Source organism: Lygodium microphyllum, chromosome 25, assembly GCF_053477565.2.
Source record: "Lygodium microphyllum isolate KBCC chromosome 25, Lygodium_microphyllum_v1.1.10, whole genome shotgun sequence".
Classification (NCBI taxonomy): domain Eukaryota; kingdom Viridiplantae; phylum Streptophyta; class Polypodiopsida; order Schizaeales; family Lygodiaceae; genus Lygodium; species Lygodium microphyllum.
The window spans coordinates 16,534,354-16,549,901 of NC_141159.1; the positions used below are offsets into that span (position 1 = coordinate 16,534,354).

Consider the following 15,548-nt stretch of genomic DNA (forward strand, 5'->3'; position numbering starts at 1 on the left):
AAATTTCGTCCCGTTGCAAAGGAGCATCGAACGGATTCTGCAGAAAAAGAAACAACACATCAATCCACCATACAATAATGCATTCAAATATCTCATGGTAACTACAAACAAGAAAGATGAGTGACTTACAGGGCCGCCGCGTCTATATAATCGGTCGATCAATGCATTGAGACCGTGCCTCTCTGCATATCGAATCTCAAGGCCTTGCGGATCGCGATTTGTAATGAAGTACTGCAAAGAAAACAAAATGCTAACTATTAGAAACATGATTGTCAGTTCAAAGAATATTTCAAAAAAACAAACAAGCAAAACAAAAGAGAAACTTACAAAGTCCTCCAAATATGTCGTGTGGGCCGCCACTCCCAAGATGATGGACCACTCCGGCCTCGAGTCGTGCCCTCGCCGCCTCGCGCTGCTGACTCCAATGTCCTAGAGAATCTGTAGCCTCCTCCCTCAATCGGCGCCAGTCGTCTGAATCTAACCACTCGGGCTTTGCGGCTCCACTCTTGATTGCCTTGTGTGCGTTGGATCATCTATGTGACATGTATGCACGCATGCAATCCATCATCCAGCCCGTAGAGAATCTATCTACTGTGACTGGCACCGGAAACTCCTCGTGCAAGGATGCTACTATGAATTCCTTACTCCCCTCTAGTATGTTCTTCCAATGATCCAGGACGTGCCGAAAAACTTGTTGGCACAACTCTCTCATGCAAGCCATCACCCTCCTCCCCTCATCATTCATGATGATGGCTCCTGACCTACTATCGACCAGATATCCATAACACCTAGGAGTCTGCCTAAGATGGGTCCTCTTCCATCTCCGTCCACGCTCTTGGGCATATCCACGAGACCCCTCTACATCCGGTGTATCGACAAGGGTAACCTCTCTCGGAGTGGTACCCAAAGGGGTGTTGACACCTGTGCAAAAGCCGGAGTAACTGGAGTAGACGTCCCCATAGGTGTGACAAATTCTGGAGGTGACAAAGCTCCAGCTGAACGATGAGACGGAGACACCACATCCATGTCTCCATAGTAGCATCCCCCTGATTCCAATGTAGTCCCTCTCTCTGGCCCAAGTCGTGAGCGTTGAGATCGTCTGCTCGAAGCCGAAGCATCCGATCGCGTTGAAGCAGATCTAGCAGAGCGCCCTGACGAAGAACGAGACAACTCCTGGTCTGCCATCTCTCTGAATCTCGCGAGCTGGTCTGGAGACATGCGTGCGAAGATGTCCTGCAACTCCTCATCGCTCATCCCTCGACTCATCCTGAAAATGTCACCTGCATAGATAAAAAATGGTGTTAGAATAATCAATTTAAATTATACAAAGCACAATAATATAAATCATTTTTAAAAAATCCCTCTTAAAATGCATATCTTATGTACCTTTATAAGAGATCTAAACAACGAATTGAGTAAGTGGATGCTCCAAGTATGAAGTATCCTATGGTCCCATGTTAATCTCCTGACACAACTCCACATACACTAGAAGGTTGATAGACATGTCACCACAAAAGAATGAGTCCGCCTCGTTCTCAAAAAATTCTTGGACTCCTGTATTTCCATCATTGTTAGCCGATGCGGGCTCCAAGCTTTCAATGGCCTCCACCCCTTGTAATATCGACCCCTCTATTTGCATATTATCTTCATCTATGCTCGGAACATCGCTTTGATCATATACTCTCGCACTTCGGGGAGTTGAAGACCATCGAGGTTATCGGGGGTTTGGATAGAATATTACATGTTCACAAACACGTACAAAGCGAGTTCAAACCATTGTGACATAAACCATGTCATATTACAACTAGCAAGCAAATGACTCCATGCACCTGTTCACAATGGTTCGGCAACACAAAGGTGTCGCACAAATCCGTCCATTTTTTTTCGGAATCTATCTATTTCGAGAAATCCCGATGGATCTCGTCGAACTGTTGCTCCAGCTCCTCCAAGTACCACTTTGAACCACTGCACATCGAATAGTATCATGAAGAAGCTACGGTAATCCACCGTAATAATACTTTGCAAGTTCGCAAAATACTCCATCTCATCCACAACCATGTTCGGATCCGTTGCTCGTCGTCAGCTCTCTTGCTTGAACCTTGCCATGACACCACAGTCCATTGTGGATCGCATTTTGTCAATACGCTCCACGCGAAAATACCGTCCACGCGACCACGCTGCACTATATATTTTGTACTGTACATTGAAACACTCAAATTAGATGTCGCATATAAAATTTAGATACGACAGATTCTAAACCCCTCATCACCTTTGGACTACATCCCCTCGAGAATTCCTACTTCTCCATTGAGACCTCTGTCCCTTCGCTGGATGCTATGGTTAAGGCTCCATGCAATCATCGTGTTGACATAAACCGCGGCATCTCCTCCATGCCTTCAGGATATCGAATCAGTCGATGATGTGTACTATGTCAGAATTCAGCTCACGGTTCCTCTCGATCTTGCCTTGCAATCTGGTACTTGGCGAGCCACGTCTCCATGGAGACATGGTGCAACATACAAAAGCGATTCACCTGCTCTTCCATTGAGACATCCATTCTTTTTTCTACCCCATTTCCAACCACCACATCTCCAGTCAGTCTATCATCGTCCTTCAGCGTCCATAGCATATCATTGTCTGGTTCCACCGTTGGTAGCCATTGAGAGATATGCACTAATGCCTCTGACACCAACCAACCTTCGACCATGCTATCTTCTAACCGAGCTCGTTGTCGCACAAAGCCTTCAGAGTTTTCATGAAGCGCTTCAGGAAGAACATCCATTGCGTATGGACAGGTCTAGCAATCTCCACTTCGTCCACAAGATGCACAAGAAAGTCGACTTGTATCGTGAGCATGCTAGTGGGCAGGTATTTCTCAAAGAGACAGACCGTCTCCACTGATCCCCGCCTCACGGATTCAATAGAGAACGCCTTAATCTCTTTCTGTGAGATCCATTGCACCAAAGTCGACAACTTGTAAATGGCCCCATGAATTTCTGGAGTAAGGCATCCTGCGATCGCGATCGGTAGGACAAATTGTCACAAATGAGAAAGCATTATGAATAATGGTCACTTTTCAAATTGCAAAATGCCCACGCTAATTACAATCGATTCGTAGCACAAACCTGACATATCTTATGCAAATCATGGGATTTTAGCCCCGACAATTGGTCATCTTTAGAAAATGCGGACCTGAGAGAAGGCATCATACCCGTCGGAGTGCGGATAGACTTGATTAATTGCTTCACAATGCGCTCTTCTTTAGTGGACAAAACCCAAGGAGCGCGAGGAAGCTGCACGTGACCGTCAGCACTCGATTGCAGCCAAAGCGCCTCCATCTTACCTACCTCCTTCAAATCCATTCGTGCCCCTATAGTGTCTCTCTTTCTTGTGATGTGGTCCCATAGCAAGCTTCCCACATTCTTAAAAATATGCATGGGATCCAATAAGTGGTTGACCTGTAAGTGGGTCCAATATGGCAACTTGTAGAAAACTGAGAATCGTCACGTTCTATTTGGATGTGATTTCGGGTTGACCATTTTCAGCTCGTACTAGCTTGCGGTATCCATATGTGTTGGAGGTCGTCCAAGGAAACCTTCCTTGGGTTCATGATCCTCCGGAAAGAAAGTGGCGTGTCCTTAATATACCATCTTCTTCATGGTTCCTGACCTTCGGAAGTCTAACTGTGTCCCACACAATGGACATGCATGATAACCTAAGGTAACCAGACCTGTAAGGCGAGCCACGACCTAGTGAATACTTGATTGAATGAGATAAAATATAGATATTACCAGCGAGAACGGAGTTCTGCTCACCTGAGCACTCTCCCAATCCCGGAAAGTCATGCATCGTCCGCATGAGAATGGCTCGAATGTTGGCTGACTGCCGACCATTGCGTATGCTCATTTCTTGCACTGTGACCCCCTCCTCCCACAAAATATTAAGCTCATTCGACTAATGGACGAAGATACATGTCCATATTTTTTACTTTGTAGCGGCCTGGGACGAGAAAGCTAAGGATGAGATGTCCTTTCTTCGTAGAAAGAAACAGTATGCAATCGTTGATACATGCATGGATGTTATTGTAGTCCATGCTAAGCTTCCGTAAAACATGTCGTGCATCATCACAAGACTCAGGCATGGTATTTGCAGGTGGTAATATATGATATTTCAGTAACCTGAAAAAAATCATAAAACACCTTGAAAAAGCACAAATGTTTGTAATAATAGTGTAAAAAAATAATAATCAATGAAGCCTATGTGCAAGGTACTTGAATAACTCGGTCACACTCGTATTGCTCCACCCGTATTTTTCTTGCACACTTAAGAGTGTAAGAAATGTCTTCAACCGAGATACTTGGCATCCATCATATAATGGTATGGATGCTTCCTCTCTAAGTGGATCAGATGTCTTGACATTCATGGGAATCAGTGCATCGATCATTGCCTCCATCTCAGGCTCCAAGATTGTAGGTAGGTCTGGAAGGTTGTCTGTCTCCTCTGGCATTGACGGTATAGATTGGCCTTGCGAGTGGTGGATTGGCTCCTACACTCCATCCATCGCATGCCCATGAACTCTTCTAATTGGCTACAAAGGGTGCACTCCCCCTTGGGACGAGACATCACCCCCTAGATAGAAAATTTGCCAACAAGACCCAATCTTATTGTGTATGGTTTTCAATTAGCTTGTGAGTACAATGCATGATTAATATTAACTTCAAATTACCATTTGTTAAAAATCCTCAATCGCCTGATCAATGATCTCAGATTGAAACTCGCCAAATCGTCGTACGTGTTCTATAGACAATCGACGTTTTTGTCTAATTGCCAAGTTGCATTGAGAGCAAGGACATGGGACACGCTGATTAAGATACGCCTCGCGATCTTGAACAATAAGACCTTCTTCGTTTTCCATCTGATCTACATTACAGCAAACGAGGCTCAAATGGATAGCTTTATGGAGATGTATGTCAAGTTGCAAGTTGACAATAAGCTCTTGCTTGAGAGGTTTTAGCCTCTGCAAGAGCTTGAGAAGAAAATTTTGTAAAACATTGAGGTTGATATTGATGCATCCATGGTGTTAAAATCTAAACTTCAAGATATAAGAAATGCTTTACTGATTAATGTAAAGAATGCATTGTACATAGTAGTTGAGAGATTTGTTGATGTTATATCTCGGCTATATACCATGCTCAAGGATTTGTTTGTCCCCGTAGATAATTATTCGTTATTGTTTTTAAAAAAAAGCATTGGTTCATAAGGTTCATGAGTCGAAGACTAAATGTTTGGACTTGACTAAAAGATTGGATAATGGCTTAGATGCTAAAAGAAAAAGTGATGAATATGTTACTTCATCATTGCAACAAAAAGATTGGTGACAAGGATGCTATGATCAATGAAGTTCTTCACGAGGTGAATATAGAGTTGAAGGGGATGGAACACGATTCTTCTTTGGGATTTAATGGTGATAAGTCAATTATTGAGGTGTCTTCTTGTACAACCATTATACCTTATATACCTAGCTACAGTCTCTAGGTTATGTACTTTTAGTATCTTAGAGGGGCTCTACTAGGATTACTTACACAACTGCACTAGAAGGCTTTGAGTATAAGTAATCCATTTATGAGCATCATTGAGGATCTCTTAGTCTAATAATAAATCAGTCTCAACAAAAAGCATCTTAGAAATGTGGTTTTTTTGTCCTAGGTCCATGTATTAAAACTAATGCCATCTATGAAATCTATCAACTATAGTAATAAAATTTGTTTCAATCAATTCTACTCATAGTCATAACATTTGAAGAAAATATCCTATGCTCAATTTAAGGGATTCTTCTTCTATAACAATACTTTTGGGTTCATTTTGATGAAATACCATAATGACCATTAGCTAGGGTATCATTTTCTTTTAGTCCTTCCGTTGACTAGTTGGCATGATTTCTAATTTGTTATGCCTATAAAGTTAATACAAAAACAATGAATTATGCATATCACAATTAGATCCCCTACTTGGACATTATGAAGGATATGACCAATTTTAATCCATCTTAAAGAGTCACCAATGTATGTGGCCCATGGCAAAGCACATTGCATACCATTATCGATAAGTCTATTATCGTGCATCTTAAATCTCCTAATTAGACTTTATAAAGTGTATGACTAATTTTTAGCCCTCTTAAGGAGTCGATGTAATGGTACCCATAAAAAAAGCAAAGTGGATACCATTACCCTAATCATGGATATGTTATTGTTCCAATATATGTTATCTTTCTCTTTCTCTCCCTCTCTCTCCCTCTCCCTCTCTTTCTCTCGCATTTCCTCTCCCTCTCACAATATATCTTAACACTCTCCAAAAGCAAAAGGGAGAGGGAGAGAGAGAATGCACTCTCCCTCTCTCTCCCTCTCCCTCTCTTTCTCTCTTTATCTCTCATTTCCTCTCCTAAAAAAGCAAAAAAGAAAGTGATTTAAACCTTTAATAAGAAAAAGGGAGAGGGAGAGAGAGAATGCACTCTCCCCCCCCCTCTCTCTCCCTCTCCCTCTCTTTCTCTTTCTCTCCCTCTCTCATTTCCTCCCCCTCCCTCTCCCTCTCCCTCTCCCTCTCTTTCTCTTTCTCTCCCTCTCTCTCCGTTTCCCTCTCTTTCTCTCTTTTTCTCTCATTTCCTCTCCTATTAACAAGTAAAAAAGAAAGTTATTTAAACATTAAACAAGCAAAAGGGAGAGGGAGAGAGAGAATGCACTCTCCCTCCCTCTCCCTCTCCCTCTCTTTCTCTTTCTCTCCCTCTCCCTCTCCCTCTCCCTCTCCCTCTCCCTCTCCCTCTCCCTCTCCCTCTCCCTCCCCCTCTCTTTCTCTTTCTCTCCCTCTCCATCTCTTTCTCTCTTTCTCTCTCATTTCCTCTCCTAAACAAGCAAAAAAGAAAGTGATTTAAACTTTAAACAAGCAAAAGGGAGAGGGAGAGAGAGAATACACTCTCCCTCCCTCTCCGTCTCCGTCTCCGTCTCCCTCTCTTTCTCTTTCTTTCCCTCTCTCTCTTTCTCCCTCTCTTTCTCTCTCATTTCCTCTCCTAAACAAGCAAAAGAGAAATTGATTTAAACCTTAAACAAGCAAAAGAAAGAGAGAGGGAGACACGGATGAGATATGGCGAGTGTGGGGCGGCTCCTCTTTGCGATGAAGGCTCCTCCTCTCCTTCGTGAACAATGGTGGCGGCGGCGGCGGCGGCAAGTCTTCTTCCTCTCCTTCTTTCACGACGGTCGCTCTCTCCCTTGCTCTCACTCTCAAAACACAAAACATGAAAATGCAAAATAAAGCTGCTCTCGGTTTCGGCCCGCTTTTTTCCCTGTGGAGCGTTGCTATTTGTGTTGCTATTGACGCCAATAGCGACGCAAATAGTGACGCCGCTACCCACCGTCACTAATCGCCGTTGCTACCAGCTCAAATCCTTGTAGTGCATCTTGTATTGTTTTTTACCTCAATCTATATCTTTTATCTAACCATGTCTTGTTCATTATCCTTGTTGCCCTTAACTTTTCAACTAGCACCTCTATATCTTTTGACTTTCTTTCCAACTATCTAATGCATAAGGTCAACAACTCTCCATTCAACTCCTTTTTCAAAGGTAGCACACTCCATGTGACTATCATCTCTTCTATCGGCATGATAGGTTTTTAACCATACGACCACTCTTTTACCTTCTCTCCACATGCTTTTCCCAATGCCTTCACAATAGGTGGATGACCTCTTTCACTTTTTCAATTTTCTTCAAGGTTATAAGTTGAAGTTAAAGTAAGCTTTATCTCCAATTGTGCAAAGAAATCATTGGCTTCATCTACATCTAGTTCACCCCTATCTGATGTAATTTTTTTCACACATCCATATCAACAAAAGATCTCTTCTAAGAGAAAATCACACATGGCATTTGTTGTCCTAGTACGCAAAGCTCTCCCTTCCACTTGATTAGTCAAGTCTTCCCGGGAAAGTACAATATATCTTATTTGCCAAAGACCTATAGGCATCATGACTAAATCCACCACCCATTTAAAATGAAGAGACAAGGGATATGTGGGTTGCAATCCATTTGGATGTCTCACAGATGAATACATTTGACATGCCGTACATGTTTCCATAAAGTGAACAACATCCTTATACATACCCTACCACCAATATCTTTCTTAGATCTTTGCAAAAGTACCCCAAACACCTCTATGGCTAGCCCATAAGCTTTCATGAAATTCTTTCACAATGTTTTCTTGTGAAGCTTTGACACCCAATACTCGCAATGGCATACCGTGTTTCTTTTTAGCATGTTTCCACAAGTATCCATCTTTTGAGAAAAACCCGTAGGCTTTCCTCTTGATTTTCTTAAATTCCTCATCCGACCACTCATATCTCTTTGTTAATGTACTGAGGTACTGACCGATTCTCAGCCACTCTCCTACATATTTGTCTTCTAGGAACACTTCTACACAAGATACAAAATATCTAAAGTGTTTTCTCTTTGTTGTCCAAGCTTCTATTAGTGCTATAGCAACTGCTTGTATTGCTAAATTAACTGTTACAACATCCTTTTCAGTCGCAAGAAAGTTACCTTCTTCCTTTTTATCCATCATCCCATTTTCATTTTCATAGCATGCTTGAGATAACATGTTTGCCACTAGGTTATCTCTTCCTGAAATTTAGGGTTTAAAGATTTGATGTATGCAATCCTTCGGAACATAGAAATGTTTGAGGTAGCACAACTAGTAATCATACCGAATATAGACAAACAATCAATCTCAATGACTACACGTCACCCATAAAATACTTGTTATCATATTAAAGGGCTATCACAATTCCCTATAATTCTCTTTTACTTATGGATACCTTCTCGTTCAGTCAATACTTTAGCACCAAAGCAGATTAGCATATCTTTGCCATTTCTCATCATCTTGCCCAATTACCCATCCAATCCTGATTGGGCTCATATCAACAGTAATAAGGATAGGCTTTCCATGAGATTAGTCAGGTTTTTTCAATGTAGAAGTAGATTTCAACAGTTGCTTCAATTTCTTCATTGTTTTTTGATGTTTCCCTTCCTAGTGAAACCTCTGACCTTTCCTCAAGAGGTGATATAGAGCATCAACTACATGTGTAAAGTGAAGGAACCATATCAAATAGAATACACATACACCCAAGAATGTACGCACCTTAGATACATTTATGCACACATCTTGCATTCTATCAATCCCATCTATTTTTTTCTTGTGATAGTCTTTGCCCATAGGGCCCACACATATGCCCAACAATCAAAACCTCTTCAACTCTAAAGACTGGCTTTTTGACTTTTGTCTAGAAAGAGTTAAGTGCATCTCTTCTAGATGCATCAAAATCCTTTCACAATCAACAATATGGTCTACAACAAACTGTGTGTACCCATGAGCATCCATCTCTTTATTAAATCATCCACTACATACCCTTTGATTGGAACATCATCCAAGAAGGGCATTGTCAACTATGGTATAAAATCCTTGAGTACTCTATTCATAGAATTTGTCATGTGTGCCACTAAGTTTGTTGCACCCTGTGGGAGAGTACACATATGTACTAACCCCAAGGGTATTTATTTACTTGTGTTGGTTTAGGGTATGGTTAATTTTATATCTTAGATTTCGAATCACTTTCCCAATTCCACCAAGTTTTTTCCCTAGAGTTAATACCGTGATTACAGACGAGGCCATTTTACATGTGGCCCCTTGACTAATTATTTGGTTTATAGGTCTAACCGACACACATGGCTTAGTAGTTTAAGTAACTTTGTCACCTTCGTGTACCCATCAGGTGTTGCCCTTTTGGGATTCCTTAGGGACCGATTCACTTTGCGCAGATCGACTGAACACAGAAACCCTGAAACTAGCAAAGGATCCTGTTTTTTACATGATTTTTCATTAGTCATGCCAACATTCTTACTTTTGATATCTCCAGTTATTATCACCAACTACCTTCTTGGATCAACAAAACCTTCCGCTACTAACTCTTAGAGAATCACTTGACCTCCGATACATCTTTGCTGCTATGAAGCTAGATCAGTAAGCTATTACGCTTTCTTTAAAAGATGGTTGCTTTCGAGCCCACTCCCTAACTATCAACGCTTGATTACCTCCTTTTCCACTAAGTAATTGCTTAAGGACCTTAGCATATGATCCGGGATGTTTCCCTCTTGACTTCGGATCTTAGTACCCAAAGTATGTCTATACAAACCTATGGCCTGTATTCGGAGTTTCCTTGAGGTTGGTCAAGCTTGAGGCCAACCTAGCCCATTGAGTGCTCTATCCCAAACCATAAACATTGTACGCTCTATTGTAATAGATTTTGCAGAAAACCAGCTATATCCGATCTTGGTTGGCCTTTCCAAGCCGCTCTATCATTCGATCAAGATTAGACTATACATTTTTCCATTCCCAATGTAATTTTTAAGTTAGATCACGAATGCCATAAAGATATCCCCATTACGATTATATATTAGAAGCAAAATGTAGTAATAAACTTATTTTTAAAGACATAATCCATTTGTTGGCCAAAATTAGGTATGTCTGCCTGCAGCCATGTCAATCCTAGCTAGTCATTATTTGGAATGACTGCAGCCACGTCATTCTAAACATTGTTTAGCTTTTGCTACTGCATTATAGTTATATTAGAAGCAAAATGTAGTAAAAAAATTATCGTTCTAAACATTGTCTAGCTTTTGCTACCGCATGTATTAGAAGAAAAATGTAATAGGTAAGTTAGGCAAGGGGAATCATCTTACATTCTAGATACTGAGCTAACCGGTCTGAAGATAAGGGCCGGGACCCCAATAGGCCAAAGCCACTACTTTTGAAAAGACTTCTTATTGTAGTTATAGCCTTATCCTGATATGTTCTTTTTGGTAGTGCTTGAAGTGGTGGCCAACAATGGAGTTTTTGAGCTTAAAACGAGAAAATATTTTTATCATTTTAATTGATGACTCCACTTGCTGATTGCATGGAATGCAAATTGAAAGGGGATATCAAAGTCAAAAACCTCATCACTTTCATTACGAGAATTCAACCTCATAGTGGTGATTTACGGTCATCAATGTGATGTGATCATAGCGTTATCCGAAAACAATCCGGACTGTCCAACCATGTCTCCCGGTAATTTCCAGTACATATGGCAGAAAAAGACATACGCTTTTCACACATTGAGGTCAAAATGGCATCGGGTGTTTCACGTCTTATTAGAGTGCCGGAGATTTCTTAACTTACTTAAAAAACAAAAGAAGGCAACTATACTAAAGCAAAGAGGCATAAGGGCCATGGTGAGTTCAATCCGTGGGTTTAGAGTGAAAAATTTTTTTACAACAAAGATTTCTATGGCACAACCCATTTGGATTGGCCAAAAGAATAGGTTCTTATTAATCGATTGTTATTATACAAGAATTCTTGTATCGCTCATGTAGATCTTCCATGTACCGGAAACCAAAGGATTTACTGATTTTCCCTTTTTGCTGAACTTGTTTTAACACAACCCTATTTGCACGTATCAATTATGAACTTGCTATTGTTATGAAAGACAACCCCTAGGCTCAATTGTCACAGCAACGAGTATCGAACCATCGTTCCCACGGCTACAGTACCAGGAGTTGGTGCTGAGCCATCCCGTTCAAAACAGTACCACCGTCTAGCAGAAACTATTAGCGACATCTCGACGAAAAGTATTCGTATTGTGAACCAATGGACAATTTTTCGATTGAAGGAAATGCCTAATAAATAGTCAAATACTGCACTCTTTCGCTACAGTACTTTAGAAACAAAGTAAGGGAAAGCCCCATACATCAAGAGTTGTACTACTATGAATCAAAGACTGTCTACTCAGCGTTTCAGTCCAGTATTGCGCGTTCAATGGCTTTATAAGAATTAGCTGTTTTTGACCCATCCGATCCCTTACGCAAAATCTATTAGCTATATATAATCTATCTATATATAGTCTCCCGGTCCCCTCTATATATTCCTATCATGTGTGCTCAATTGACACACTTCTGGGGTTCCACTTTCGGTGTCTCGTGTCTCTCTTTTCCTCTCTCTTCCTCCGTTTCTTGTCTCCCTTGTGCACTGTTCAACATGGTATCAGAGCTGCTTGGATCCGATGAGAAAGAATCGTTTGATGACGAGGAGCTGGACTGGACAACACGGCCGATTGGTCGCAATTGAGGGCTAAGCAAGCTTCATCTCTCTGCGCCAGATGTCCTCACAGGATCGAGTGTGCTGTGCTTTGGTAAACCATTCCAAAGATCCAGAGCGCAGTTTTCGAGCCTCCCAAACGATCCAGAGCGCAGTTTTCCAGCCTCCCAAGACTCAGGAGAGATGCCAAATGCATCAGGCCCCTCTGAAAGCCCTAGGATGTTCAGAAGCTGATTGAGTTCCTCCTTGCTGTCTTGTCCATCGACTCTGAAGCTTCGTGAGGAGTCACGATTCAATACGTGGAAACACGTCGAATCTGGCGTTCCAGGAGAGGAGGAGGAAGAATCCGAGTGGATAAAATCTGCATTTTTTATTGCATTGCTTCTCCCCAGCTTCGGCTTGACGGGAGAAGATGGCTTTGACAAGAAAGCCAATCTCCCCCAGACGCAGCAGAGAAGTGTCGCAGCACGGCTTGCCACGAGGTAGGCTTGGTGCAGGGTCGCTACGAGGGCAAAGGTGATGCAATGCGATGGAACGGGAGCTTAGGGGAGGCTCCTGCACATCGAGTGCTTGAGAGAAGGGCCCTGAGGATCGAGAAAAGGGCCCTGAGGAGTCATGGGGCGGCGGAAGGCGCCATGGCAACAGGGTGTACAACTCAAAGGCGGGCAGAATTGCTAGCTGCCGAGGTCATGAAAGCTCCGCAAGAAGAAAAACCAGGAAAAAATCGGGTCCTTTTAAAAGCTCTACAGGCGTATCAAGTTTTGTCTGGACCGCAAACGCACTGTCAGCTCTACTGCAGCTTCGAGCAAGGACTTGGAGGAGGCGTATTGCTCTATCCTCAAGCTATCTCTGGGGTGCTCAAGTGTTCAATGAATTGCTGCAGAGCTGATTCCAAGATATGCTAAATTTTGTCCAAGTGCGATTGATCTTGCATCTAATGCCTTGATACAAATTTTAGAGTGGAGTGAGGACTTAGTTTTCCAAGATGAGGATTTTGATGGTGTGGCATTCAAGACTGTGAAAGCATGCTTAGCAGACATGCTAGAACTTTCACCTACAGTAGTAGCTGCAGCTTCTGAAGTACCAGATATTTTTGATATGTCAACAGCAATGTGTCATAATATAGCATACTATTTGCTTTGTCGACTGGAGGGAAGAGATTTGATAAAGTGCAACCTTGCTGAGGATGTCTCTGCTTTTCTGAAGGATGACTCGTCCATGCAGGATAGGCTATTGAATTTGGTGTCCTACAATCTAGTGAGGTTGTTTTATCTTCATCCAGAGATGACTCTTTGTCTTGCTTTGTTGACTAGAAGGAATAGATTTGATAAAGTGCAACCTTGCTGAGGATGTCTCTGCTTTTCTGGAGGATGACTCATCCATGCAGGATAGGCTATTGACTTTGGTGTCCTACAATCTAGTGAGGTTGTTTTATCTTCATCCAGAGATGACTGTTTTTCTAGCTTTGTCGACTAGAAGGAAGAGATTTGATAAAGTGCAACATTGCTGAGGATGTCTCTGCTTTTTTGGAGGATGACTCGTCCATGCAGGATAGGCTATTGACTTTGGTGTCCTACAATCTAGTGAGGTTGTTTTATCTTCATCCAAAGATGACTGTTTGTCTTTGAGATCTTTCAACCCATCTGATTTGGATCCGGATTATGAAGAACCACAAGAATTCTCAGAAAAAGAGACTGCAGTAGAAGAACAGAGTACAGGGGAGGAGCATCAGGATACTGAAAATGAAGAGAATGGGGCAAATTCATCGTTGGATGTCAAGTATAGTCCTCATTCTGAGGATAACAATGAAGCAGCTCCTTCGACAAAATGGAAAGTGAGGATGCTAAGATATTACCTGAAATATCTGAAAAGTCAAGGGTGGAAGACATTGGCGAGGTTGTGGAAGCTAACTTGGAAGGTAATGTCAACTCTAGGAGTGACTCTGTGCTGCATCCTCATAATGAACTTCATGACATCAAAGTTATAACAAGCCAATCTATTGGTTCATGAAAAGCCTCAGAAAGGCATATATTCTTTCCAGCTGATGAGGGTCTATATTCTAGTAATAGGCCAATCTGTTGGTTCATGAAAAGCCTCAGAAAGGCATATATTCTTTCCAGCTGATGAGGGTCTATATTCCAGATGATGACACATTATTTCGTTTATATTCTTTCCAGCTGATGAGCGTCTATATTCCAGTTGATGACAAATTGTTTCATTTATATTCTGTCCATGAGGCCCCACATGTGTTATGTTGTCTATAGAGTAGCGTCGCGAACCGTCTCTATAGACCTTGTGTTGTTCTAATTTCTGTGTTGTTCTAATGTTACTGTAACGTTTTTCTTTAAGTTTTGATGTGACAGATATACTGTTTACATCCCAAGTTCAGTTGCAGGAATTTCTTGGAGATTTTATCTTTTGTAGTGATATTGCTTATCCTTAATATACCTTCTCCGTTGATGTTGTAATTCACGAGTGATGTAGCTCCTTTGATGCCTAGGAGTGATAAAGCTCTTTTGATGCCTCTAAATAGGCTGTTGTAATTTAGGAGTGATGTAGCTCCTGAGTGATGTAGCTCATGAGTGATGTAGCTACTTCTCCGTTGATGTTGTAATTCACGTGTGATGTAGCTCCTTTGATGCCTATGAATAGGCTCTTGTAAGATCAACTTTGTAATTTTATATTTTGAATATTAATATAACGGTAGGCCTATATAGAGCTGTGGGTTTTTCCCTTGAGCCCCCAAGGGTTTTTTTCATCCATAATAAGGGATATTTATTTCAGCAGGGGTGTTAGCTATATATAGTTTGTCTATATATAGTGCCCGAGGTCCCCTCTATATATTCCTATCATGTGTGCTCAGTTGACACACGTCTAGGGTTCCACTTTCGGTGTCTCGTGTCTCTCTTCTCCTCTCTCTTCCTCTGTTCCTTGTCTCCCTCGCGCACTGTTCAACAAAATCAAACTAAGAAAATTTGAATGAAGTGAATGACTCTTCCAGTTTAATTAGTATGAAAGACATTTCAAAAATACCAATTCACACTTAGGTGAAATCGTCAGCATCCACCTGTTAGGTAGGGGAAGGGCCTTCTCTAGCGGTTAAATCTATTCGAGTTGAGGCAGAAGTTGAATCAAAAGCAGTTTCCAGATAGCCTGGTACGAAACCCAAGCTGCCCGAGACTAGAGAGCTATTAGCAGATAAGGAAGAAGATCCTAAAGTGTGTGATCCTCCTAACCTAAAGTGAAAGGTAAGAAGTAAGGATAAAGTGCCTTTGCATATGATGTTATTACTTATGCCTTTAAAAGCGCAGAGATTGCCTATGTTGCTATCAATCCTTTAAAAGGCTCTTTGGGAGCTGCCTGGCAACATGTACTATT

The 15,548-nt window shown here is 41.7% G+C and overlaps 1 pseudogene; it reads left to right on the top strand.

Moving 5' to 3' along the window:
• The first annotated feature begins 12,805 nt into the window (after positions 1-12,805).
• LOC148013944 (adenosylhomocysteinase 2-like) overlaps positions 12,806-15,548 on the top strand; it is an 84,445-nt pseudogene continuing 81,702 nt past the window's right edge.